Source organism: Psammomys obesus, unplaced genomic scaffold (genome assembly GCF_907164565.1).
Source record: "Psammomys obesus unplaced genomic scaffold, mPsaObe1.curated_primary_1811, whole genome shotgun sequence".
NCBI classification, from domain to species: domain Eukaryota; kingdom Metazoa; phylum Chordata; class Mammalia; order Rodentia; family Muridae; genus Psammomys; species Psammomys obesus.
The window spans coordinates 8,814,791-8,841,076 of NW_026585689.1; the positions used below are offsets into that span (position 1 = coordinate 8,814,791).

At 38.8% G+C, this 26,286-nt stretch overlaps 1 non-coding gene across 1 annotated transcript; it reads left to right on the top strand.

The window, feature by feature from the left end:
- The first annotated feature begins 24,341 nt into the window (after nucleotides 1–24,341).
- LOC129667566 (small nucleolar RNA SNORA17) lies at nucleotides 24,342–24,478 on the top strand. The gene has a single exon (XR_008718762.1). It is a non-coding gene; the product is annotated as a small nucleolar RNA SNORA17 (small nucleolar RNA).
- Nucleotides 24,479–26,286: the final 1,808 nt, after the last annotated feature.

The following is a 26,286-nucleotide window of genomic DNA, read 5'->3' on the forward strand; positions in this document are numbered from 1 at the left end:
AAAGAAAACAAAAGTAAGTAAGTAGGAAAGAGATGGGAAATATTTTAACAGTGGATGAAGGTGAAGCGAATATAATAAAAATACATAGTACAAACTCTCAAAATGAAGAAAAGCTAAATTTAATTAACTAAAACAATAGAAAAACAAATAAATAAAATTCAGCTTCAGACATCGAGAAGTTAGTTCTAGGACCCACATTTATGAAGAACATAGTTTTACATGTTAGTTTGATCCACAGATTTTTCATAGTTTATTTTTTCTGCCAGCGTGTGTTCAGGTCACATTTCTGTGGCACAGAGTAGAAATACTTGGAAATTGTCATTGGCCCGATACTCACTATGGTGACCTACCCTTGGTGACAGCACCTTGCCTAGAGCCCAGGATGGCCTGGAACTCCTCCTTGACCACATCTAGCTAACTTGGACTCACAATCTTCCTCCCTCAGCATCCTATTATTTAGTTTTCTTGGATGTCAAATTGTAGTTGTACAAACTTCATGAAGCTGATCCACGTAAAACGGTAAATACTGTGCATGTTCTGATACTTCACTCCAGCTCTTCCCTCCTGCCTTTCTTTTCTGCAGACCTAAACATTTCCTAAGACACACAGATACGTTCTGACTTCTCATTTCAATTGTCTTAAGGGGTATGGTATGATATTGGGAAGACCCACGTGTGTGTAAAACAGAATCCTCCTTCTTATCTAGGGAGCCAGTTTTCCAAAATTCCCACTGATACCTGAAACTATGCAAGCGTCTTGTTCTGGTGTCATACAAAAAAATGCCTGTGTTGTGAACTTGATATGTAATCAGATCTTTTCATTCATCTGTCAAATTTTATTATTTGTCAAATTATTTGAGTGTTTTTTCTTTTTCCTATCTTTTCCATGCTCCACTCTTTCTTTTCACCTCAGCCTCCCAGCCTTTACCTCTTTTTCTTTATTGTACAAAATATACATTGAATTTTAAACATTGTAAAAATAAAAACCACGTATTTAATAATATTTGATTCAAATATGAGCAAATGATCAAACAATATGCCAGGCTAAGTCTTAGATGAGAACAACTTCTTAAAACCTCAGAATACAAAAGAGCTACAAAGTAATAATATAATTTTTAATCACATTTTCATCTATGCAGTTTAAGTCGGCAAAATATTCTTTTTTGTTTGTTTGTTTTAGTTGGAGGAGTATTTTATTTCATTATTTTTTTTAATTTACATCTTTAGTATATCTGTTTTCCATTTGTTGTAATTCTAGTGACTGTCATACTAATTGGACAAATTCTGCAACCCGACTGATAATTGAGTTAAAAAAAATGACCTAGTTTACATCATCCCAACATTATCCAACACAGCATTCAGAGGGCATATTTCAGAGTGAGAAGATTCTAACAGGAAAGGAGGGAATTAAAATTAAAGAAAATAATATCGTTCAGTAAGAGGTAGCAGTGTCAGAAGTTCAATTTTTCAACTACTTTTCCCTTTAAAGTTTCTTCAGGAAAAAAAATAGCATCTTTCAAGTTTCCAATGATTGGCTTCTCTCTCTCTCTCTCTCTCTCTCTCTCTCTCTCTCTCTCTCTGTGTGTGTGTGTGTGTGTGTGTGTGCCTAAAGCATATAGGTCAAAGGTAGTTGTGTAAGTGAGAAGCATACGCTATGATTTTACATACAAGGTCCTCATTCAGTGGAGCCAGGAGTATTACGGAGATTTTGGAAGGAATATCTCCTTAACGGAGGAAGTGTAACACTGTGGGCTGACTTTGAGATGTATGCTTTCAACCCACTTTCTCTTCTTCCTGAGTGAGGATGGAAATAAAATTTCTCAGGTTAATACCCAGGCCGCTTATTCTGTTAATACTGTAGACTGCCCTTTTGGAAAGGTAAGCCAAAATAAATTCTTTCTTCTATTACTTTTTTTTTTTGTAATGGTGTTTTATCAGAGCAGCAGAAAGTAAATGATACACCATGCATCAACAAAATGGTGTGTTCCATAAATTTCCAAAAGTTCTATTCTGGGACTATGTTTATCCACTGGCTGATTTATCAACTAACAGTCTATATAGAGTGTATCTAATCCATACAAATTCAACTTTGTTCTAAATAGCTGCATGTCTTGTAAAAAGAAATGTTAGCAAATCAATGAAATAATGCTGCTCATTTTTCTGTCATGTTAAAAGGCCAGGAAGTCCACAGAAAGGGGATGATGCAATGATTCTGCTTGCACAGTGGGCTTCTGTTTTTACTAGGTAGTACTCCAGTCATGGTTTGTATACAAGTAAAGAAAGGCTTCAAGGAAAGGCATAAATATGTTTGTTTTTTATTGACTTAAATCAGGGTGTGTTGGGGGAAGACCTATTGAGTAAATTCTGACCATAAAATTGAATCAAAGCCTATCCATCCCGTTTTAAAAGAAGGTTTGGAAAAGAACATTTTTGTCCCATTTTGTAATTCTACTGAAAGTCAAAATCTTGTTGTTATTGTAAAGAGGAGACTGGAAACCAGGATTTAATAGGTGTCTCAACCACATGTTGCCCCACAGAAATTTCTAAGAAACAGTGCCATTTTTAATAGTGAATTTGCCTGGTTAAGACACCTTATAAGCTTCCTGGAAATAATCAGATACTCCATCCTCAATGGGGATTTAACCCCACTTCAGGAGTCACCACTGTCTGTAAAGCAATGAAACTTCAGTCAAAACAAGGCATGTATCATGAAACTGGAGGATTATCCTCAAGAGCTTCACTGGAGAATCAAATAGTGAAACCAATTATCTGCTTTGGGTGAAAGAACAGAAAATATTGTTTATACAGGAAAGGAAATTGTGTAAGACCTTGGGAATAGAAATACATCTCTTATTTCTTAACGATTGCAAGTTTTGACTAAAGTATTTCTGTGAGATCCCATGTCTAAGTCACAAACCTTTACCTTTTCCAATGATCTTTTTCTACATGCTTCAAGACTGAAATTCAGAATTTATTCTCGTAAATAATTTTCAGTAGAATAATATGTAGTCAATTCCCTTACTAAATCCAGTCTTATAAATAATAGGATAGTCAATGTTTCTATGGAAACAACATTTTCAAAATGAGTTCTGATTATTTGGCTTACCAACAAGACCACTGGACTTTTATAAAGGCTCTTCCAATTTTAACAGTATTCGGTGAATAAGGGTCTAGTATATGTGTATATTAGGATTTTCCTATAGCTTTGAATTGTGATGACCATAATAATATAAACTTTGAATAGTGATGAACAGAATTATATAAACTTTACATGTGAATAATTTCAAAGTAAAAATTTAAATCAGTATTCATTTATTTTTGTATCTGATTAGAAGTGGAAAAGTAGGTTTGAAATTTAGTTTAAAAATCAAGAACTCACTGTGACGGGTGACAGCACTCCTCTAATTTTCACATCAAAATGGCAATACTATATCAGAAGGAAGTTCCTTACAATCTCTTCCCTTAGTGAAAAAGAGAACACAGTTTATATTTGGGGACGAACTATAAAGTGTATAAATAAATACAAATGAAGCAATTATATTGTTACAAACTATGTGTTTTCCAATTAACTAAATTTTCACTAGGTCCTTGTTTTATTCAGTGGGGAATAATCAGCTGCCCTCTTCCTAGTTTCTCTAACAGTGGAGTTACTTGTATGTGAATGTTTTTAGAGCTATTGGATAACCATTGGCTACTGGATCACCAACAGTGTTTGCCCTGTGGAAGACTATTTCATCTGCCCTCAGTTTTATGCAGTCGCCCATAGTTCTTTGCCTCGCATGGAGACCTTGTGAGACTTTTCTCATTAAATGTTCTTATCTCTAAAGATACTATTCTTGTTTGGGATGTACATAGACAGCCATATTAACCATGCTGCAGATGGTGTCTCTCACAACCTCATAGTAAAATCACTGTTTCTCTGGCTACAACAATCTTTCTTTCTCCCACTCCTGCAGTGATTGCTTTCATGTTATTTATTCCAGCAGTCAGCATGACCCTTTGAATACGTCCACGAAACAATATTAACTAAAAATGTGTGATGCTGACTCTGATGGAATAAATAGCATGAAAAAAATTGACTAAGGTCTAGACTTATTCAGAATCTAGAATAGTTGCATCCACAATTGTCAGAGACAGACAAAAAGTGGAAGAAAAGGGTAGAAAAAGAACTTTTTATGTCTTGAAAACTATATCATATATAATAAGACACTATGCAAATTCTGACTGAATTTCCCATGTGTTTTTCCAAATCAAAGCAAATATGACAATAAAACGTGATGTAGAGTAGCTGCACCATTTCAGGAAAAATTGGCATAGAATGAACACTTTATCGTTTCTTGGGTTTCTATTTTTTCTTATTTTTTTTTTAATTTCAGTTTACTTACATCCCAAGGTTGCCCCCTCCCTCCTCTCCTCTCAGTACTCTCCTTCCCTTCTTCTTCCTTCCCCTTTCCCTTTCATCCCAGAAAAGGGGAGCTCCCCCCCATATCAACCCTCCTAGCTCATCAAGTCACATCAGGACTGAGCATATCCTGATTCCCTGAGGCCAAGCAAGACAGCTCTGCGAGGTACTAGGAGTGATCCAAAAGCAAGCAACAGAGTCCATGCTAGAAACAGCCTCGACCCTTCCAGTCGCCAGGCGACCCACATGAAGACCAAATCACCATCATCTTGCATCCTCATGGGCGGAGGGCCTCACTCCAGATCACGCAGGCTGCTTAGTTGATGTCTCAGTCTCTGCAAGCGTCTAGAAGGCTGAGTTAGTCGTCTCTATAGGTCTTCTTGTGAGGTTCCTGTTCCCTACAGATCCTTCCATCTTTCACCAAACACTTCCACACAACACCCCCGAGCTTCGCTCCATGCTTGGCTGCAAGTCCCGGAATATGTCTGGATCTGCTGCTGGCCGAAGCCTCCCAGAGGAGAGTCATGTTAGGCTCCTGTGTGCAAGCATAGCAGAGCATCATTAATAGTGTCAGCAGCTGGCTCTCTACCATGGGGTGGGTCTCGGTTTGGGAGACGTTCCCTCAATCTCTGTTCCTTCATTATCCCTGCACTTCTTGTAGGTAGGGTAATTTTTGGATGAAAGGTTTTGTGGGTAGTTGTTGTTCCCCTCCTTCCACTAGTCCTGTCAGGCTAAGAGGTGATCACCAGTCTTCATGTCTCCCCTCCCCTGTTAGAAGTCTTAGCTAGAATCACACCCATACCCTCCCATGAGCCTACCCTGTATTAGGCCTCTTGCTTAACCAAGAGATGTCCCTTCCCAGTTTTCCTTCTTGTTCCCAGCCCTCTCAATTCTCACCCCCGATTCTCCCCACATCTGATCCGATTAACTCCTTATTCCATATCCTGCCCAGTCCCCTCTCTTCATCAGCTTTTGCTATCTATTCTATTTTCCCTTAAGACTAACATTCTGGCACTCTCCCCTAGGCCTTCCTTGTTACTTAGCTTCTTTGGGTCTGTGGACTATAGTATGGTTATCCTATATGATAGAGCTGATATCCACTTATAAGTGAGTATATACTATGTGTACCTTTTTGGATCTGGGTTACATCACTTAGGATAATCTTTTCTAGTTGCATCCATTTGCCTGCAAATTACACAGTTTCTTTATTTTTAACAGCTGAGTAGTATTCCATTGTATAAATGTACCACAATTTCTGTATCAATAAAGAGCTAAACTGGGAATTCACAAAAGTGAATCTGTAATGGCTGAGAAGCACTTAAATAAAAGCTCAATGTCCTTAGCCATGAGAGAAATGCAAATCAAAATGACTCCAAAGTTTCTGTCTTACACCAGTCAGAATGGCTAAGGTAAAAAAATTCAAGTGACAACACATGCTGGTGAAGATGTGGAAAAGGGGGAAAGCTCCTGCCTTGCTGGTGGGAGTGCAAACTTATACAACCTCTCTGGAAATCAAGCAGGTGATTTCTCAGATAATTGGGAGTAGTATCCTGGAACCCCTGTTCACAACATAGATGGAGAAAACAAAATATCCATGACAAAACTAAACATTAACAATACCTACACAGCAACCCAGCCCTACAGAAGATACTAGAAGGAAAATTCCAAGCAACAAAATCAACTATACCCAAGAAAACACAAGAAATAGATAACTTCACAACAGAAGCTGGAGTAGTTATCTTAATATCTAATTTCAACCAAAATTAATCAAAAAAGATGAGGAAGGGAATTTCATTTCTTTCAATGGAATAATCCACCAGGAGGACTTCACAATCCTGAACATATACGCTCCAAATAAAAGAGCACCTTTATTTATAAGTGAAGCATTATTAAACCTTAAATCACACATCAATCCCAATATGTTAATAGTGGGAGATTGCAACATTCTACTCTAATCAAGGAACAGATCATCTATACAGAAGCTGAATAGGGAAATAATGGCACTTACAGAGGTCCTAAATCAAATGGACCTAATGTCTACAGAACTTTTCACTCAAACTCAAAAGAGTATACCTACTTTTCAGCACCTTATGGAAAGTTTAACATATAGTTGGGCACAAAGCAAGCCTCAACAGATACAAGAAGATTGAAATAATCCCTTGTATCTTATCATAATACCATGGCCTAAAACTAGACCTACCCAACAACAGAAATAGCAAAAACCTACACACATGGAAACTTAACAACTCTCTACTCAATAACAGCTAGGTCAGGAAAGAAATGAAATAAAGAAATTAGAGACTTCCTAAAATTCAATGAAAATGAAGGCACCGATTGCCCAAACTCATGGGACACAATGAAAGAAGTGCGAAAGGAAAGTTCATAGCATTAAGTGCCTCCAGAAGGAACATCAAGACAACTCATACAAGCAACTTACTGCATACCTAAAAGCCCTAGGGGGGAAAAAAGAAGCAGACACATCCAAAAGGAGAAGAAAATTGGATATAATCAAAATCAGAACTAAAAACAATGAATTAGAAAAAAAAAATCAAAGAATAATAGGACCAAGAGCTGGTTCTTTGAGAAAATCAACAAGAATGACAAACCCTTAGCCAAACTAAATAAAAGGCAGAGAGAAATTATTCAAATCAGAAAAATCAGTAACAAAAAAGGGGACATAACGACAGACACTGAAGAAATCCAAGCAAACATTAAGTCTTACCACAAAAGCCTATTTACCACAAATTTTGAAAACCAAAATAAAATGGACAAATTTTTGATAGATTAAATTTACCAAAATTAAATCAATACCAAGTAAAGAGATTAAATATGGAAAAACAAAATACCCAAAATTGCTAAAATAATCCTGTACAACAATAGATTTTCTGGATGTATCTCTACCCCTGATATCAAGCTGTACTACAGAGCAATAGTAATAAAAACCTCATGGTATTGGCATAGAAACAGAATGGTGGATCAATGGAATCCAATAAAAGACCCAGAAATAAACCCACACAACTATAGATACTAGATTTTTCACAAAGAAGCCAAAACCATATAATGGAAAAAGAGAGCATCTTCAACAAATGGTGCTGGTCTAACTGGATGTCTACATGTAGAAAAATGAAAATAGATTCAGATGTATCACAATGCACAAAACTAAAGTCTAAGTGAATCAAAGACCTCAACATAAAACCAGACATACTAAATCAGTTAGAAGAAACAGTGGGGAAGAGCCTTGAACTCACTGGCACAGGAGACAACTTCCTGAACAGAACACCAACAGCAACAATCAATAAATGGGACCTCATGAAACTGAACAGCTTCTGTAAAGCAAAAGATACTGTCATCAGAACAAAACGACAGCCTACAGACTGGGAAAAGATCTTCACCAACCTGTATCTGACAGAGGGCTAATATTAAGAATACATAAAGAACTCAAGAAGTTAAACACCAACAAACCAAGCAATACAATTAAGAAATGGGGTACAGGGGTAAACAGACAATTCTCAATAGAGGAATATTGACTGGCAGAGTAATACTTAAAGAAATGTTTAGTCAACAGGAAAATGCAAATCAAAACTGACCTGAGATTTTACCTTACACCTATCAGAATTACTAAGATCAAAAACTCAAGTAACAACACATTCTGGAAAGGATGTGGGGAAAGGGTATGACTCCTCCATTGCCGGTGGGAATGTAACCTTGTACAACCACTTTAGAAATCAACCTGGCACTTTTTTCAGACAATTAGGAATAGTGTTACCTCAAGATCCAACTATAGCATGCCTAGGGTTATATACAAAATATGTTCACTATGCAGGATAATCATACTTAAATCTGTACACCTAAAGAAGCTAAGCAAGAAGGAGGTCCCTGAGTAAGATGATCAATCGTCACTCTGAAAAGCAAGGGGATAGACATTGGAGGAGGAAGAAAACATGGAACAGGACAGGAGTCTACCACAGAGGATCTCTGACTCAATCCACCAGGGTATTTAAGCAGATGCTGAGACTCATAGCCAAACTTTGGGCAGTCTGCAGGGAATCTTATGAAAGAAGGGGAGATAGAAAGACCTCAAGAACATAGGAATTCCACAAGGAGAGCAACAGAACCATAATATCTGGGCACAGGTGTCTATTCTGAGACTGATAATCCTTTCAAGAACCTTTCATGGAGATAACCTAGAACCCCTCCACAGATATAGCCCATGGCAGCTCAGCGTCCAAGTGGGTTCTCTAGTAATGGGAACAGGAACTGATTCTGACATGAACTCTGTAGCTGGCTCTTTGTTCACACCCCATCCCATCCTAAGTCTGGAGCAGACTTTCCAGGCCAAAGAGGAAGACAATGAAGGCAGTCCTCAGTCCTGATGAGACCTGATAGGCTAGGGTCAGAAGGAAGGGGAAGAGGACCTCCCCTATCAGTGGGCTTATGGAGGGGTGTAGGAGTATATGAGAGAGGGAGGGTGGGATTGGGAAGGGACAAGAGAGTGGGCTACAGCTGGGATACAAAGTGAATAAACTGTATTTAATAAAAAAAATTAAAAAAATAAAAAATAAATAAGGTGATTTAAAGGAACAGAAAATAATTTTCTCATGGTTCTGTATTTTGAAAGTCTCAGGTACCATGGTGGCTGAGTTGTGCTCTTCTATTCAACCCTTCAGAGTGGAAATGTCCTTGTCTTTTTCCAGAACTTAAGCTTCTGCTTTGTCAGTCATTGTTTTTGAGAACATAATCTGTCTCTGCCTCAATGTATCCACAATAATCTCTTCTATCACCATTTCATAAGAACATGCATCCTTTAAGATAAACTGGTAATCTGATCTCAGTATCCCCACTTTTAAGTTTATTTATATCCATAATGGCCCCTTTCCTATTGCCAGACAATACCCACCACTGTGAAATCTAGCCTGCAAAAAAGTATACTTTATTTCTTAGAAAGTATACTTTCACAGTTGTCTTTCTGCATGAAGACTGAGCATCTTCCCTAGGAGCTTCTTTGTTGTTTAGCTCTCACTCCTCATTCAGAAGGACAAACACAATAGACATCCCAAGCCAGAGAAGACAGGGAATAGGACAGGAGCCTACCACAGATGGCCTCTGAAAGACTGTACTGATTATGTATTGTAGCAGAGGCTGAGACTCATAGCCAAACTTTGGGAATAGTGTAGGGAATCTTATGAAAGAAGGGGGAGAAAGAAAGAACTGGAGGGGACAGGAGCTTCAAAAGGAGGTCCTTTGTTGAAGGACAAAGAGCCATAAAATTTGAACCCTGAGGTTCCTGAATAGAATGATAACCCAACCAAGTACAATGCATGGAGAGGACCTGAAAACGCAGCTCAGATGTAGCCAGTAGACTCAGTCTCCAAGTGGGTACCCTAATAAGGGAAACTGAGGCTGTCTCTGACATGCACTCAGTGGCTTGCTCTTTGATCACCACTCTCTGGGGGGAGGAGGTGCAGCCTTACCAGGCCAGAGAGGAAGATGATGCAACCAGTCCTGATGAGACCTGATAGACTAGGGTCAAATAGAAGGGGAGGAGGACCTCCCCTATCAGTGGACAAGGGGAGAAGAGGGAGGGAGTATGGGATTGGGAGGAGACAAGGAAAAGGGCCACAGCTGGGATACAAATTGAATATTTTGTAATAAATGATAATAAAAAAAGAAAATATACTTTCTTCCTTCGGTCAATTTTGGTCATTATATTTTATAACAGCAACAAAAAAATAAAACTTTCTACATGCAAAATATATTATTTTATCAGAAGATAGCCCTAATGCATTCAACATTGCACCTTCAAATTTGATTTTGTGTGAATTGGTTTCAGTGCATAAAAAACAACAATAACAATATAAAAAACTATATTAATATCAATAAATCAAATTCAAAGTCTTATCCAAATTTAATGGGTATGATTCCATCTACAGGATAGTGTCATTACACCTATGAATCTGTAAAAAAAAAAAAAAAAGAGTTATCAGCTTTCAAAATGTTATTACAGGATAGAGATTTGATTTCCCAAAAATCCTTGAATATAATATAGGATTCAACCAATATTAAAATCACATTAAGCTATTTCCTTTCAAGAATTACAACCCTTGGTGACTTGTTATTGTGCCTCTTTGGCCATCTGAACTGTTGCTTTAACTTCTTGGTTTTCTGAAGAATTTTTTTCCACTGTTCTTCAAAGATATTACCCCCCAAAACTGTATCTGTTCCCTTTAAGACTGTTTCTGTCCATTGTGGTTTGGCTGTGAATGGCTCCCATGACTCAAGTTTGAATATTTGGGTTCAAGATGACTTTTCTCTATTGTGGATGAAGACTGATGGCCCGATCGTTTGCAAACCCTGTGTAAATAATCTCAGCCACTTTGAATTCATAAAGTCAACAGGCATAATACATAGAAAATTATTTTCCATGGCTTTTTTCCTCCTCCTCTGTCATATATATATAAATTTATATGTAATTATGTACAATAAATTATATTATATATATATATAATAAGTTATATATGTGTGTGTATGCATGTGTGTGTGTATATTATTGAGGGTTGAGCACTGAAAAATCACTTACTCTCAGCACCTTCACCAGTGATGAGTCTCTGCATTAACTGCCATTTCCTATTAAAAGAGAAGTTCTGAGTAGAACTGAAGACAGCATTTCCATTAGGTATAAATATACTTGATAGGCTTTTTTCCAATATGTCTATTATTAAGAAGAAGGTTACTCTTAGGTCTCATGACTTCTCAGTAACGTGCAATCATAATACTAGGCATGAACTCCTTCCTCAAAAATAGGCCTCTGAGGCAACCAAACACAAATAGTTAGCTACATAAGTGTCATGGCACTCTTGTAACAGGTAGGGTGTCTTGACTGGCAGGATGGTCTTGTAGCATCCAAAGTACACAGCTGGGGGAAATTACGGTTGGATTTTCTCACCCTATGACCTGCACAGTACCTTCTGTAGCCATGAACATTCATCATCAGAGGATCTGGGAGGGAGTTTTCACCTCAGTTCAGGGTGTTTCTCAATGTTCTGCAGCCAAATTTTGTTGTGCCCTCAGCAATAGGTCTTACATTTATTTCTGATGGGATACTAAGAACAATAGAAAGACACAATATTGTTTGACGGCCTTCCTCACCAGCAAGACAGGTATATCCAACATGGACTTTTTATTTAATAATCCAAAGTTTTTAGGATTTATATTACTTATACTTGTTAGGCATCTCTATTCAATCTATTTAATTGTATGTTTAACTAACTTAGAAAATTATAGGTTTCTATGACCTTCTTATACATTCCATTAGGCCTCACGTGCACCATATTCTTTTATCCACCTTTTCCATCTATTCCTGTTTTAGGTTTGCACTCCAAATATGTCCTCAACTCGTTTGATGTTGTTGTTGTTGTTTGGGTTTTTTTGTTTGTTTGTGTGTTTGTTTTTGGTTTTGTTCTTTTGTTTTGAACTTTCCTCAAACCCTGCATGATTTCTTCCATTTCTATTTGATAATAAAGTAATAATACTATGCTCATCAAACTTTTGCAGTGATGGGTGCCATCTTACTTGGGTTTGGAAGAACATCTTAGTTTAAATGGAACTAAGCTGGCCCTGGTTAACTTAGTCTCTACTAAGTCTCAGTACTGGGAAAAAGGATTTCAGCACATATTTTGGGGAACACTTGAGTTCTTAAAAACACAGTAAAATCTCACACATGATAATCAGAATAGCTAGCATGCAAATATAACCCTAGTCCAAGAATATTTATTTGTACTCAATAATCATTTTTAAGCTTAAAAAATAAAATATTATTATATTTATTTCAATTTTATTTATGGTATCATAGGAAATGCCTTATTTAAAATTTCTGGAGGTAGACATTTCTATGTAAGAGAAAGTGATATAATAACACAGAAGAAATGAAATTGTGGTATTGTATATTTCTTGGGCTAAACACATAATTATTAATTCCTAGTTGCAATAAACAAAAATATAAACATGATAACCTGTCTCATAGAACTCACCACTTACAAACACAACCATTTTTTTTTTCAGAAAGGGGAACTCTATTCCTCAGAGTTGATAGGGATCCTTATCTACGATGATGTTTCTATTGAGTAAATATTTGGAGAAGTCTTTATGTAATTCACATATCCTCCTCAAGTGTGGGAATGAAATCATGAACATATAGAATATCCAAAGACAAAATTTACATCATCACCTATTCAGGTGCAAGTGTTTGCTTTTATCAAAAATGTATTGAGCAATTTGAAAGCTCATGTAGAGTTGTCATCTCAAATTCCAAAGATTAGAAGCTAAAACAATATAACTATCATTCATGTAGTAGACAAATATTCATATGTTTCTAGGATATTCTAGTCATGGTCCTAAATCCTGGCATATAGCCAGAGACAAAAAAGATAGAACTTCTACTTTCATGTTTTTTACCTCTTAGAAGACTGAAACAGGTGATAAGCAAGGAAATCTAAAATATACAACATAAATTCTATTCATAATTGATGTTATAAAAGGATGAAATCCTGTGTGAAGTAGAGAAATTTAAGCTGACTGCATTAAACATATCAACTTTGCACCAGGCATTTTGAAGCTGTTCATGCCATTACACTGAAATTTTAAGTTTTTTTCTAAAACTAAATACATAATATAGGTATTATATTTCAAATTTACAGAAGGGAAATTGAGGCACAGAGACTGATTAGTATCCATAGAAACATTCTAACATTTAGAAGAAGAGACAAGAATCAAATTTAGTTTCATCTTGCTTCACTAAGAATCCTCTGTCAAATTTCACACTGCATCTGTTTAGTAGATAATACTGTGTCCAATCATACTGTACTTATGGAATATACTTAGACTTACTGGATTTGCTGTCTTTTTTAACTCCTCTTGTTTCATTTGTAATAAATAACCAGTGTTTTATTATAACACACATCTGTGTTAACTTCTATGATTATACCACATTTTTATCACAATATTTTAATATGTACTTAATCCATCTTCATAATAAAATATTTTTATAAAGGAAACCTACCAGAATTAGATAAGAATATTAAAATGTCATATTAACTACATGATTCAAAAGTGCCTAAGTCTTACACTTGACTTTCCATGCATACTCATCCTAATAAGTCCTCTGATAATTATATATACACACAGAAGACTAAGCGGCGAAAAAAATGTGGAGGTTTATACTTTACTGTATAGGAACTGGTTATGCCTACCAGTTCAAGCAGAAATCTCTTAGGCCCCCTCAAATCTGTAAAGGAGCACATGATCTATGGATCAGAAAAAGGTGATTAATGTGGAAAGGCTACAGAGGTCCAGAGCCATCCACATATCAGAGAGGCTAGATGGACAACAGAAATGCTGAAGTCATCTGAGCATCTAAGATATAACCTAGAACCAATGCTCAGATGTGGCCCGTGATAGCTCAGTAACCAAGTGGATTTCCCTAGCAAGGGGAACAGAAACTATTTCTGACATGAACTCAGCAACTGGCTCTTTTACACCCCCACCCACCCCAGAGGGAGGAACAGTCTTGCTAGGCCAAAGAGGAGGAAATGACAGCCAGTCCTGAAGATACCTGATAAGCTAGAGTCAGAAGGAAGGGGAGGAGGACCTCCCCTAGCAGTGGATTTGGGAAGGGGCAGGGAGGAGATGAGGGAGGATGGGATTAGGAGGGAATGTGAGAGGGGGCTACAGCTGGGATACAAAGTAAATAACCTGTGATTAATAATCAAAAATAAAAGTTAATAAATAAAAGAAATGCTGAAGTCAAGATTTTAAGAAAATAAGCAAACTCTAACCTAGAGCACTTCAAGAATCAGAAAGAAAGAGGAGGAAATTACCAACTTTTGTCCCCAAAAAAATAGAAAAAGAAAATTCTTGAAGCAAAGACAACAAAAACAAAACCTTGAAACATCCGCAATCCTCTTGACGTAGACACTGAGATAACAGTGCTGAGCATCTCATTTCAGTACTTAAAATGCTTTGACAGGGAAGGATCAGATCCAGAGAGACAGTCTGCAGGGAAGAGGAGTGAAGATAGAGAAAACTTTCCCCAACTGCTACTCCAAACCTCCCATCTACTAGCAGCACCAAACTCTGAGAACCACAAAGCCACATGTACATACCCACAAACAAACTGACCTGGAGTCACCTCACTGAACCCAAGACCAAAGACACTGACAAACAGACAACCTAAGTACATGTAAGATGAACAAAATTGCCAAAAAGTTAAATAAGAGCTTGGGCTTGACCATTCTGGAGGCACATTCATAAATCCATGTAAGGGAGTATGACCATCCAACTCATTGGAAACGCAATGGAGAGGGGGAAATAGCCCAGATTCAAACTCAAGAACTGAAGAGGGAAAGTCTTAGGGAATGTCTGACTCTACTTATGCCTGGGTAGCTTTACAATCCAACAGATAACCTTTTTGTTAACTATTAATTACACTTTATTCATTTTGTATTCCTCCATAAACCCCTCCCTCCTCGCCTCCCGATCCCACCCTCCCTCCCCCTTCCACATGCATGCCCCTCCCCAAGTCCACTGATAGGGAAGGTCCTCCTCTCCTTCCTTCTGATTTTAGTCAATCAGATCACATCAGGAGTGGTTGCATTGTCATCTTCTGTGGCCTGGTAAGTCTGCTCCCTCCTCAGGGGGAGGTGATCAAAGAGCAAGGCCAATCAGATTATGTCAGAGGCGGTCCCTCTTCCCATTACTAGGTAACCCACTTGGACACTGAACTATCATGTGCTACATCTGTGCAGGGGTTCTAGGTTATCTTCATGAATAGTCCTTGGTTGGAATGAGTCTCTGGGAAGTTCCCTGTGTTCAAATTTTCTGGTTCTTTTGCTCTCCTTGTGTGGTCCCTGTCCTCTCCAGCTCTTACTATTTCCCACTTTTTACGTAAGATTCCATGCACTCTGCCCAACAGTTGGCCGTAAGAGGTTGGATATCAGAAGAAGAAGAAAACAGGAAACAACCTAGGAACCAGTCACAGAGGGCCTCCGAAAGCCTCCACTCTGCAGACTATCAAAGCAGATAACCTTTTTATACTACACTCAGTGACTGCATACTGAAGTTGACAGGATAGATCCGAATACACCAAAAGCAGGCATTCCTGGTTTGCTCAATGAAACATTTTAAGTATAAAGGACCCAGCAACAACTCAGAAGAGATACTGGCTATTGCTATAATAGTTTGTTACATTTATATCACTTTCTACTGCTTTCAAAAATACTTACTTATTCCTAAATGTGTCTTAATTGTTCTATTTTACTTCCTTTATTGTTTGGGGAGGTTTTATGATACATACCTTTGATACTTCACTTATTTTATTGGATTCTGTTCATTGTTTGTTTGTTTTTCCTAAAACTCATATAATTTCTTTACATTCCTAAATCATTTACTCCTTGACTCCTCACCCAACCTTGCTTTTTTTTTCCATGCATTTCTGTCATTTGCTAATATTTGAATTCTGTTTACCACAACTCTATTCCAAGTGATATTTTATGTTTATTATCTCTCCTCCATGTTTTCTTTTTTTCTTGTACTGGCATTTGGTATTACTGAATATATTTTCCTTCCATTTATTCACTTAATAACAAATACCTTAGGTAAACATAACATATTCATTGGTTTTTTTTCTGTTACCCAAAAGTTATTGAAGTTGAAAAATGAGTCATCTTCAATTGGAAACAGTAATTTTATATGCATATTAGCGTATCTGGAAGCTGTGAATGGAGTTAGCATTCTACCCTCATAGTGTCTCCAGGGACCATGCCCAGTACATCTTACACTTTTTAAGCTCATGGAAGACATCTTCATTCTGGTGGAGACAGATAATCTCTCCTCCATACTCCAACAGAGTCCATTTTGAACAATAAAATGTATTTCAAATGAACAAATACAGAGATTTTAAAAACAAAATTCAACCAACATTATGCTAGCTTTATGAGTGACACTCTAACAATGAAAGCTTCAGTTATCAGGAAAACACACATTGAAACAACAGGAAAATTCTAGCTTATATCAGTTAGGAAAGAATAGCCATTATCCAGAAAACAAAGAGGAAATTTTGGTGAAAAGTAATCAGGACAAAGGAAACATTATTACATTGCTTATAGAAATTTAAGTTGTGATAGCTACAGTGGAGGTAAGTGTGAAGTTTCCTCAAAGAAACAAAAAAACGAGCTATACCACCACTCATTATTGGTTTTAAGGCCACCAAGCCCTTACAACACAGAGACACCTGAATATGAACATTTATTGCAGAGCAGTTTAGAATAGTTAAGCTATCTAATCTGCTTCAGTGTCTGTTAAGAGAAAAAATGGGGGAATAATATAATAAATATATTTAAATATAACATAATATTCACATACATATATATAATAGGATTTTATTCAGCTATAAATAAGAAAATATTCTTATTCAGAGAAGAATAGATATAATCAGAAACTATCTGTTAAGCAATATAATTCAGACACAGAAAGAAAAATAGCAAATGCTTCCTCTCTTTGTGGAGCCTGATTTTATGTAGGACATAAAATCACTAAAGTAAGGGTCATTGAAGTAAAACCAAAATTGTGTAAGAATGAAGAAGCCTAGTTTGTTGCACTGGAAGTATAAAGGGCAGACTCTAGAGGTTGGATATGATAAAAATCATATGATATGACTGTATGAAAATCTTTTTAAAATCTTATTATTATGTACAATGAATATACACTAACAACATTTTCTTGAAAATAATTCTTCATTATTCACCTAATACCAAAGACTAAAAACGCATCAAATGAAAAATAGATATATAAGATGTTGTAATTCAACGTAGAGGAATTTTACCCAGTCATAAAAAGAAATTAAGTGTGTGTCATATAACAAGACTGTTCATGAAAAAAAATATGTTATGTTCAAGAAGCCAGTTACAAAATAGACACAGATTATACTGTTCCAATATCAACATTCAAGAAATACATAGGTAATGCTAAAGTTATAGGCTGTTGGAGGTTACAGGAAAAGAGATGAGTGACAGTTGATAAGTGTGGAATTTCTTTTTGAGGTGCTGAAATACTTTGTGAGGTGGTAATAATTGTTGTACAGCTTGCTGACTCACTAGCTTATAACACACACACACTAAATTATTGACCCTTTGTTATATTTTAAAGAGTCACTTAAAAATATTGAGATCAGAAAATGCCAGTAAGTACCAAAGTGCAATCATTTTCTCCTTGAAGTTGGAAATGATATTGAGGGAGGTCACTGATGTATTTCCAGGTTTTACATTCTTAGCCTCTGCTAAGAACTCAGTTAAAAAAAAGATGGTCACTTGATGAGAATGAAGTGTTCCTCCCAGTAAGGGAAGCAGAGGCTGTCTCTGGCATGAATGCATTGACCTGCTCTTTGGTCACCTCCCCCTTGGGAAGGTGGGTATAGTCTTGCCAGGACACAGAGGAAGACAATACAGGCAGTCCTGATGAGACCCAATAAGCTAGGGTCAGATGGAAGAGGAGGAGGACCTCCCCTATCTGTTGACTAAGGGAGGGGCAAGGGAGGAGAAGAAGGAAGGTGGGAAGTGGAGGAGAAGAGTGAGGGATCTACAGCTGGGATAAAAACTCAATAAATTGTAATAAATAATAAATAGATACATATTTAAAGATATGATAGAAGAAAAAGGATATGGATTTTGAACATGGGATAATCTTGGTACTGACTCGTTTGACTTTCAAATGTATAACTGCACACACACACACACACACACACACACACACATATGCTTAAAATTCTGACCTTCAATTATTGTGTTTCTATAAGAGAAACTATAACAATGACTATCATAATGCTATACCTGTATATTAATAGTAATAGTTTACTTTGGTTAGCAGTCCATTTAAGATCTAAGTTTATAGTAATTATACTTTTATTTTTCTTGAAGTATGTAGCAAATTCTTACTGGTATAATAGTTTGACAAAACAGTATCTTTTATTCATTATTTGCACTTCATTGGAACTGCAAATTTGACAATACTTATTTCCGTGTTTCCTAACACAAGTTTTACAGCTGCTTCACAAAGAATATTTCCCTAATATTTCTTTAATCTTTCTTTAATATTTTTTAACATTATAATATTCTTTAATATTTCTTTAATATTTTTCGATCATGATTTTTCCCATTCAATGTATATGTGCACATTATTTATCTCTGAATGTTACCAATTAGTACCACAGACAGAAGGCTTCATATGCTATACACATATAATGATAATTAATATGTGTAAAGATAAAGCTGGATTAAGTCAAAACCATTATAGCAAAATGGAACATGAGATATGGCTGAACTCTGAACTGTCTGAGAGGGCTAAAACTAAGGACTCAAAAGTAATAACAGAAACATTTCAATTTATCCTAATTATAAATGCAGCAAAATGACCTGTCCACTGACATTTATAGCTACACTCCTGGAAGCAGATTAGTTGTATAATACTTGCACAATCAAAGCAATCACAAAACCTGTAGTGGGTGCTCTTGATACAGTAATAGAAAGCTTTTATTCATATTAAGACTTTAAAAACTTTTGAATACGTGTATACTTTTATGTACATTTATTGTTAGCTTGACTGATTTGCATGCTGTTCTTTTTTTTTCTTTTTATTCTGCACAATTTATTCATTATATATCCTGATTGAAGGCTCCTCCCTCAACTTCCCCAGTCCTACCCTCCCTCTCTCTTCCCCTCATTTCCTTCCCCTAGTCCACTGAAAGGGGGAGTTCTCCACTACTGCCATCTGCCCTTAGCTTGTCAAGTCTCATCAGGACTGCTTGGATCCTCTTCTTCCGTGGCCTGTCAAGGCTGCATCAGCAGGGCGAGTGACCAGAGAGCAATCAACTGAGTTCATGCTAGAGGCAGCCCTGCTCCCCTCACTCAGAGATCCACATGAAGACTGAGCTGCCAATTGGTTACATTTGAGCAGGAGGTATAGGTCATCTCCTTGCATGCTGTTCTTTTTTTTTCCTTTTTTTAATTATTATTATTATTAATCACACTTTATTCATTTTGTATCCCTCATAAGCCCCTCCCTCTTCCCCTCCCGATCCCACCCTACCTCCCATTTCTGCATGCATGCTCCTCCCCACGTCCACTGATTGGGGAGGTCCTCCTCTCCTTCCTTCTGATCTTAGTCTATCAGATCACATAAAGAATGGCTGCATTGTCTTCTGTGGCCTGGTAAGGCTGCTCCCCCCTCAGGGGGAGGTGATCAAAGAGCAGGCCAATCAGTTTATGTCAGAGGCAGTCCCTCTTCTCATCACTATGTAAGCCACCTGGACACTAGACTGCCATGGGCTACATCTGTGCAGGGGTTCTAGGTTATCTCCATGAATAGTCCTTGGTAGGAGTATGAGTCTTGGGAAGTTCCCTGTGTTCAAATTTTCTTGTTCTGTTGCTCTCCTTGTGGAGTTCCTGTCCTCTCCAGCTCTTGCTATTTCCCACTTCTTACATAAAATTCCATTCACTCTGCCTGCCAGTTGGCCATCAGGCTCAGCATCTGTTTTGATAGTCTGCAGGGAAGAGGCTTTCAGAGATCCTCTGTAGCAGGTTCCTAGTTTGTTTCCTGTTTTCTTCTTCTGGCTTTCAGAGGCCCTCTGTAGCAAGTTCCTAGGTTGTTTCCTGTTTTCTTCTTCTTTGATGCCCATCCTCTTTGTCTTTCAGGATGGGGATTGAGCATTTTAGTTAGGGTCCTCTCTTTTGCTTAGTTTGTTTAGATGTACAGATTTTAGTGGGTTTATCCTATGTTGTATGTCTATATGAGCGAGTATATACCGTGTGTGTCTTTTTGCTTCTGGGACAACTCACTCAGGATGATCCTTTCCAGGTCCCACCATTTACCTGCAAATTTCATGATTTCCTTATTTTTCATTGGTGAGTAATACTCCATTGTATAGATGTACCACAATTTCTGCATCCATTTTCAGGTGAGGGGCATCTGGGCTGTTTCCAGCTTCTGGCTATTACAAATAAAGAAGCTACAAACATGGTTGAGCAAATGTCCTTTTTGTGTACTTGAGCCTCTGTTGGATATATGCCTTGGAGTGGTATGGCTGGATCTTGAGGAAGTGCTATTCCTAGTTGTCTGAGAAAGTGCCAGATTGATTTCCAAAGTGGTTGTACAAGTTTACATTCCCACCAGCAGTGGAGGAGGGTTCCCCTTTCTCCACAACTTCTCCAGCATGTGTTGTCACTTGAGTTTTTCATCTTGGCCATTCTGATGGGTGTAAGGTGAAATCTCAGGGTTGTTTTGATTTGCATCTCCCTAATGGCTAATGAGGTTGAGCATTTCTTTAAATGCTTCTCTGCCATTCGATATTCCTCTACAGAGAGTTCTCTGTTTAGCTCTGTTCCCCATTTTTTAATTGGATTACTTGGTTTGCTGCTTTTCAGCTTCTTTAATTCTTTATATATACTGGATGTGAGTCCTCTGTCAGATAAAGGGTTGGTGAAGATTCTTTCCCAATCTGTAGGCAGTCGCTTTGTTTTGAGGAAAGTATCCTTTGCTTTACAGAAGCTTTTCAGTTTCATGAGGTCCCATTTATTGATTGTTCCTCTTAGAGCCTGTGCTGTTGGTGTTCTGTTCAGGAAGTTTTCTCCTGTACCAATGAGTTCTAGGGTATTCCCCACTTTTTTTTCTAGCCGACTTAATGTGTCTGGTTTTATGTTGAGGTCTTTGATCCACTTGGACTTTGTTTCGTTGTTTAATTTGTTTTGTTGACCTGTCCTTTGTTGAGAGTGGGGTGCTGAAGTCTCCCACTATTAATGTGTGGGGATCTATATGTGGTTTAAATTTTATCAATGTTTCTTTTACAAAGGTGGGTGCTCTTGTATTTGGGGCATAGATGTTCAGGATTGTGATGTCTTCCTGGTGGAATTTTCCTTTGATGAGTATGAAGTGTCCTTCCCCATCTCTTTTTATTAATTTTGGTTGAAAGTCTATTTTATCAGATGTTAGAATGGCTACTCCTGCTTGCTTCTTGGGTCCATTTGCTTGGAAAGTCTTCTTCCAACCCTTTACCCCCAGGTAATGTCTATCTTGGTGTCTTAGGTGTGTTTCTTGTATGCAACAGATTGCTGGGTTTTGTTTACGTATCCATTCTGTTAATCTGTGTCTTTTTATTGGAGAGTTGAGTCCAATGTTAGATTCCTTGATTTTGATGTTGGCTGTGGTCATCAGGTTGTGTGCTTGGTTGCTTTTTGTTTTGCTGTAGTAAGGTTAATTATTTCCTGTGTTTTCTTGACAGAAGCTAATTTTCTTGGGTTGTATTTTCCCTTCCAGTGTCTTCTGTAATGCTGGATTTGGGGTTATTTTCTGGTGGTTCCTCAGGATCCTGTGGTGGAAAGAATCCCCTTTCTCAGAAAGCTGGTTTTCTTTGAAGGATGTCTTCTCAGCTTTTTGGGTATAGTACCTGGGTGGTTGGCATTTTTTCAGGAGTTACTGCTGCTCACCTTACTCAGGGATAGAGACCTGAGTGGTAACTGTGGTCTTTGTTAGTCGAGAGGGTTCTCCTCTCACCCAGGGAAGTCCTGAGGACAGCTGCCCTGTTTCTGGGTTTCTTGCTGTAAATTTAATGATCAGCTGCTGTGAACCAGGTGGACATCTGGCCTGCAGCAACTGTTTGTGGCTGTGTCTGGAGCATAGCTGAGTGATGGCGGTTCGGCCCTGCCAGTCTGTTAGACTTTTTCCAGGGAAGGACTGGGTGATTTAAGTCAGTACATTTTCCTTCCTTCCCTGTGGATTCTCTGGAGACAGGGACTCCCAGTCTCTCTCTTTTTTTTTTTTTTTTTTTTTTTTTTTTGCCCTGGTGTACACTGCTCAGTCTCTGCCAGCTGGCTGGCTGCAGAAACTGCCTGTGTCTGGAGCACAGCTGAATGATGGCAGCTCAGTCTCCGCCAGCTGTCTGGTGCACAGACACTGCCTGTGCCTGCCTTTCCAGCCTTTGGGAGCCTGGGCGTCTGCCTAAACTGGGTAATTTTCCTGAGACCTTTTCGGGGTGGGGGTGTCTGCTGAGTGCTCTGAGATCAGACCAGCCGTTTCCCTCCCTGTGTGTTTGCACTGGACAGTGAAACTCATTTGCTGGTGCCCTGGTGCCCACAGTTCTATCTCAGGCGGCAAATCAGGCATGCAGGCAGGCAGGGCTCTGTGCTGGAGACTGGGTCCCCGGCTCTGGCTCCGGGCTGGCTCCTGGGGCGCCCGTGGAACCTGAGTCTTTTCTAGGGGATGTCTGGGTGACCTAAGGTCAGTCCCAATTGTTTCCTGTACCATGGGGTTATCTCTCGACTGAAAATTCCAGTCTCTGATAGTGTGGTGCGCATGGTTCAGTCTGGGACTGTGACCAGAGACACTGGCTTGTGGCTCTGGACTGGGGCTGGGGCTGGCGGCTGGCAGCCAAGCGTCTGGTGGAACCGGGATCTCTTCCACTGTTTAGCCGGGTGAGTTAAAAGCTGATTGAATCCCCCACCGTGGGGTATCCTCTCACCTAGGAAACACAATGACTGTGTTTTATGGCCGCGAGTTCTGATTGCTGGTCACTGTGCTGATCCTGCTGCTGCTGCTCAGAATGAGAGTCCTCCCGGCGCTGCCATCTTGCCCCGCCTCTCTTGCATGCTGTTCTTTAGCCCTCATTTTAAATTAACTATTGTTTTCTCATTGGTTCAATGGGTTTGTTTTTATTTAGCCCTCACTTATTTAATTTTTATTTATTTATTTTATATTAATTACAGTTGGTTTACTGTATCCCAGTTGTAGCCCTCTCTTTCATTCCCTCCCAATCCCACTGTCCCTCCCTCATCTCCTTCCATGCCCCTCTCTAAGTCCACTAATAGGGGAGGTCCCCCTCCCCTTCCATCTGACCCTAGTTCTCTAGCCCTCATTTTAAATTAACAATTTGTTTCTTATTGGTTCAATAGGTATGTTTTCAAAAGACTTTGTATCGATAAAACCAGCAAAACATATTTTTGCTTTCTCCTTCAGTGTATTATTTTTTTATAGTTTTTAATATTAGTTACAGTTTTTTAACTTTGTATCCCTGCTATATCCCACTCCCTCTTTCCCTCCCAATCCCACCCTTCCTTCCTCACCTCATCTCCTCCCTTCCCCTTTCTAAGTCCATTGATAGGGGAGAACCTCCTCCCCTTTCATCTGATACTGGTTTATCAGGTCACATAAATTAAACATTTGCCATGTGTAAATCACTGACTAGGAAAATACTGTATTTGATAATTTCTGCATTAATACATAGAGAAACAAAGTAATACATATTACTTTGTAGTCAGTGAGATGTGAGTAGAATTTCGTGGACAACTGTCATTGTTATAACAAACTATTATCAGTTTGGTAACATAGTCCAGTATGAATTTTTTTAGTACAATTCTGGAGGTACCAAGTCAGAAGTGGATATCAGAGGGTTCAATTCAAGATGTCAAAGGATGCATCTCCTATCTTAGCCAGGTACAAATCTTTGTCCACAAAACTCAATTTCGGGACATCTGCAACCCTTGTGCAATTTCTTCCTTCTCGAAGTCAGGAATATACTGGTTTTAATGCTTTCATTGTGACACTCTCTTGCCTTTTTGCCTTCATACTTTTCCTTTTTTAAGCACCTTTGTGACTGTTTCAGATCCAACTACACAATGCTGAACACTCTCCTTAAAGGATATGCAAATACTTTGTAACTCTTACTTAGCAACACAACAAGGTCCCAGGTTGTGAAACATAATTTGACCATCCAAAGGTTCATCACTCTACCTAGTATTTTAGTCTTGACAGTACAGTGAAAGCCTTGATATTTAGAAAATTACATTAATTATCCTAGGAATAAAGTCTACACCAGCAACACCAATCATGGTAGTGAAATGCTTTTCACTGCCCCTAGAGGTGTTGAAGTGTGGCTGCTGTGTCAAATGTGCATCATTAGGTGGCAGAGGGGAGAGAGGCTGTGTCTACACTCAGTGTAGACACACTGACCTGTGAACCTCTGAAGGATTTGTAGCCTTACCTTCCCCGAAGAAGGCAAGCTTGAGATGACCACCATTCAGGCCTTAGAAGGGCAAACTATGCCCAAAAATACCCTATCCAGCTAAATATTGCACAGGCAGGGCATAGCACTCCTGAGACCGCTTCTGAGATGACCCCAGACACTCAGAGACTCCAGATGCCACAAAGAGGAGCAAGCAAGTGTTAGAGAAATAGAAGAGAAAGAGAAACATTAGGATGTGGGCACTTTGAAGAGAGGCAGAACTACAGATTCAAAGGTATGGAGGGACAGCCTGATGTGAGCAGCTGGTGATGCCTCCTAGGACCATGGTTGGGCCTTGGCCTGTGCTGCCATCACATGCCAATGTCTTGGTCTATAGCCCTGCAGTAGCAGAGGTCTATAAAAGTTCCTGGTCTGGGCTGTTGCCTGGCAACATGTTGCTGTCTGAGGGATGAGCTGATTGGCCCCACCCTTCACCAGAGCAACATGAAAGTGTTCACCCCATCCCTAACCAGTTAAAGTACTCATAGGAGCAGGCCTGGCAGATAGCCCTGGGAAGTACAGTAGAGATGAACATGGTTTCATGAGTTCTAGGTGAGCCAGCCATGATGATATTAGTGTGAGAAGCTGGCCCTGCCACTCATTGTACAGACAGTGGCATGGAGAAAGGAGAGATATCCCCCCTCTTCCCTCACCACCTGCAGCAGGTAAGAGAGATGGCCCAGGAGTCATGAGAGTGGGAGAAGTGGCCCTGTCCCTCTCCTGCTGCATCATTTGTGAGAGTGGGTTATGCACCTTGCCTGGGCAGCACAGTAAAACAGACCCTGATAGCATGGGAGCAGATAAGCCAGGCCCAAGGGCATGGAAGTGGTACAGCTGGTTCAGCCCCTTTGCTGGCAGTGGCACTGAATGGGCCAGCTGGATCAGGGCAGGAGAGCTCGCTCCTATGGTGTTGGTGCAGAACAACCAGCAAGCTGACCAGCTCAGATACCACTCAGATCCAGGGCTTTGAGATGGACCCCTCCAACACCTACCCAATCAATGAATTGCTGGAGTTTAGGGCTGGCCCTACAGATCCAAAACTAAGAGATCTCCATGACACAGGGCAACAACAGGATATCGTAGAGGAATCCAGTGAGGTTCAAGTATTAATAGTGTAGCAGAAGCCAGAAGCCAGAGCCCTTGTACCAAACCAAGGACTTTTTGCAATGAATATTTGCAAGCTAAGAACTGTGGGAAAGAACATACAGTGGGACACACTGTGACACACCACAGTTTTCACAACCTAAACTTGTACAACCACTTTGGACATCAATCTGGTGTTTTCTCAGACAATTAGGAATAGTGCTACCACAAGATCCAGCTATACCACTTCTAGGCATATGTCCAAAAGAGACTCAAATACACAATAAGGACATTTGTTCAACCATGTTTGTAGCAGCTTTATTTGTAATAGCTAGAAGCTGGAAACTACCCAGATGTTCCTCAACTGGGGAATGGATACAGAAATTGTGGTACATCTATACAATGGACTATTACTGAGCAATGAAATACTTAATGATTTTATCTTCTTTCAGAATTATGAATATCATTGACCAATTGTGTGTGTGTGTGTGTGTGTGTGTGTGTGTGTGTGTGTGTATTTAAAGGGCGGGTGCAAATTCACAGACATTTCTTTATAAAGACTACATCTTTTCTTCTGCATCTGCATCTTGGTCCTAAAGAAAAGAACTAGAACTGGAAGCAACATTTAATGTACAAAATCACTTATGATCTGAAAGTCACACAGATAGGAGAATAAGTTAGAAACAATCCAGGTTCTGGTCACAATT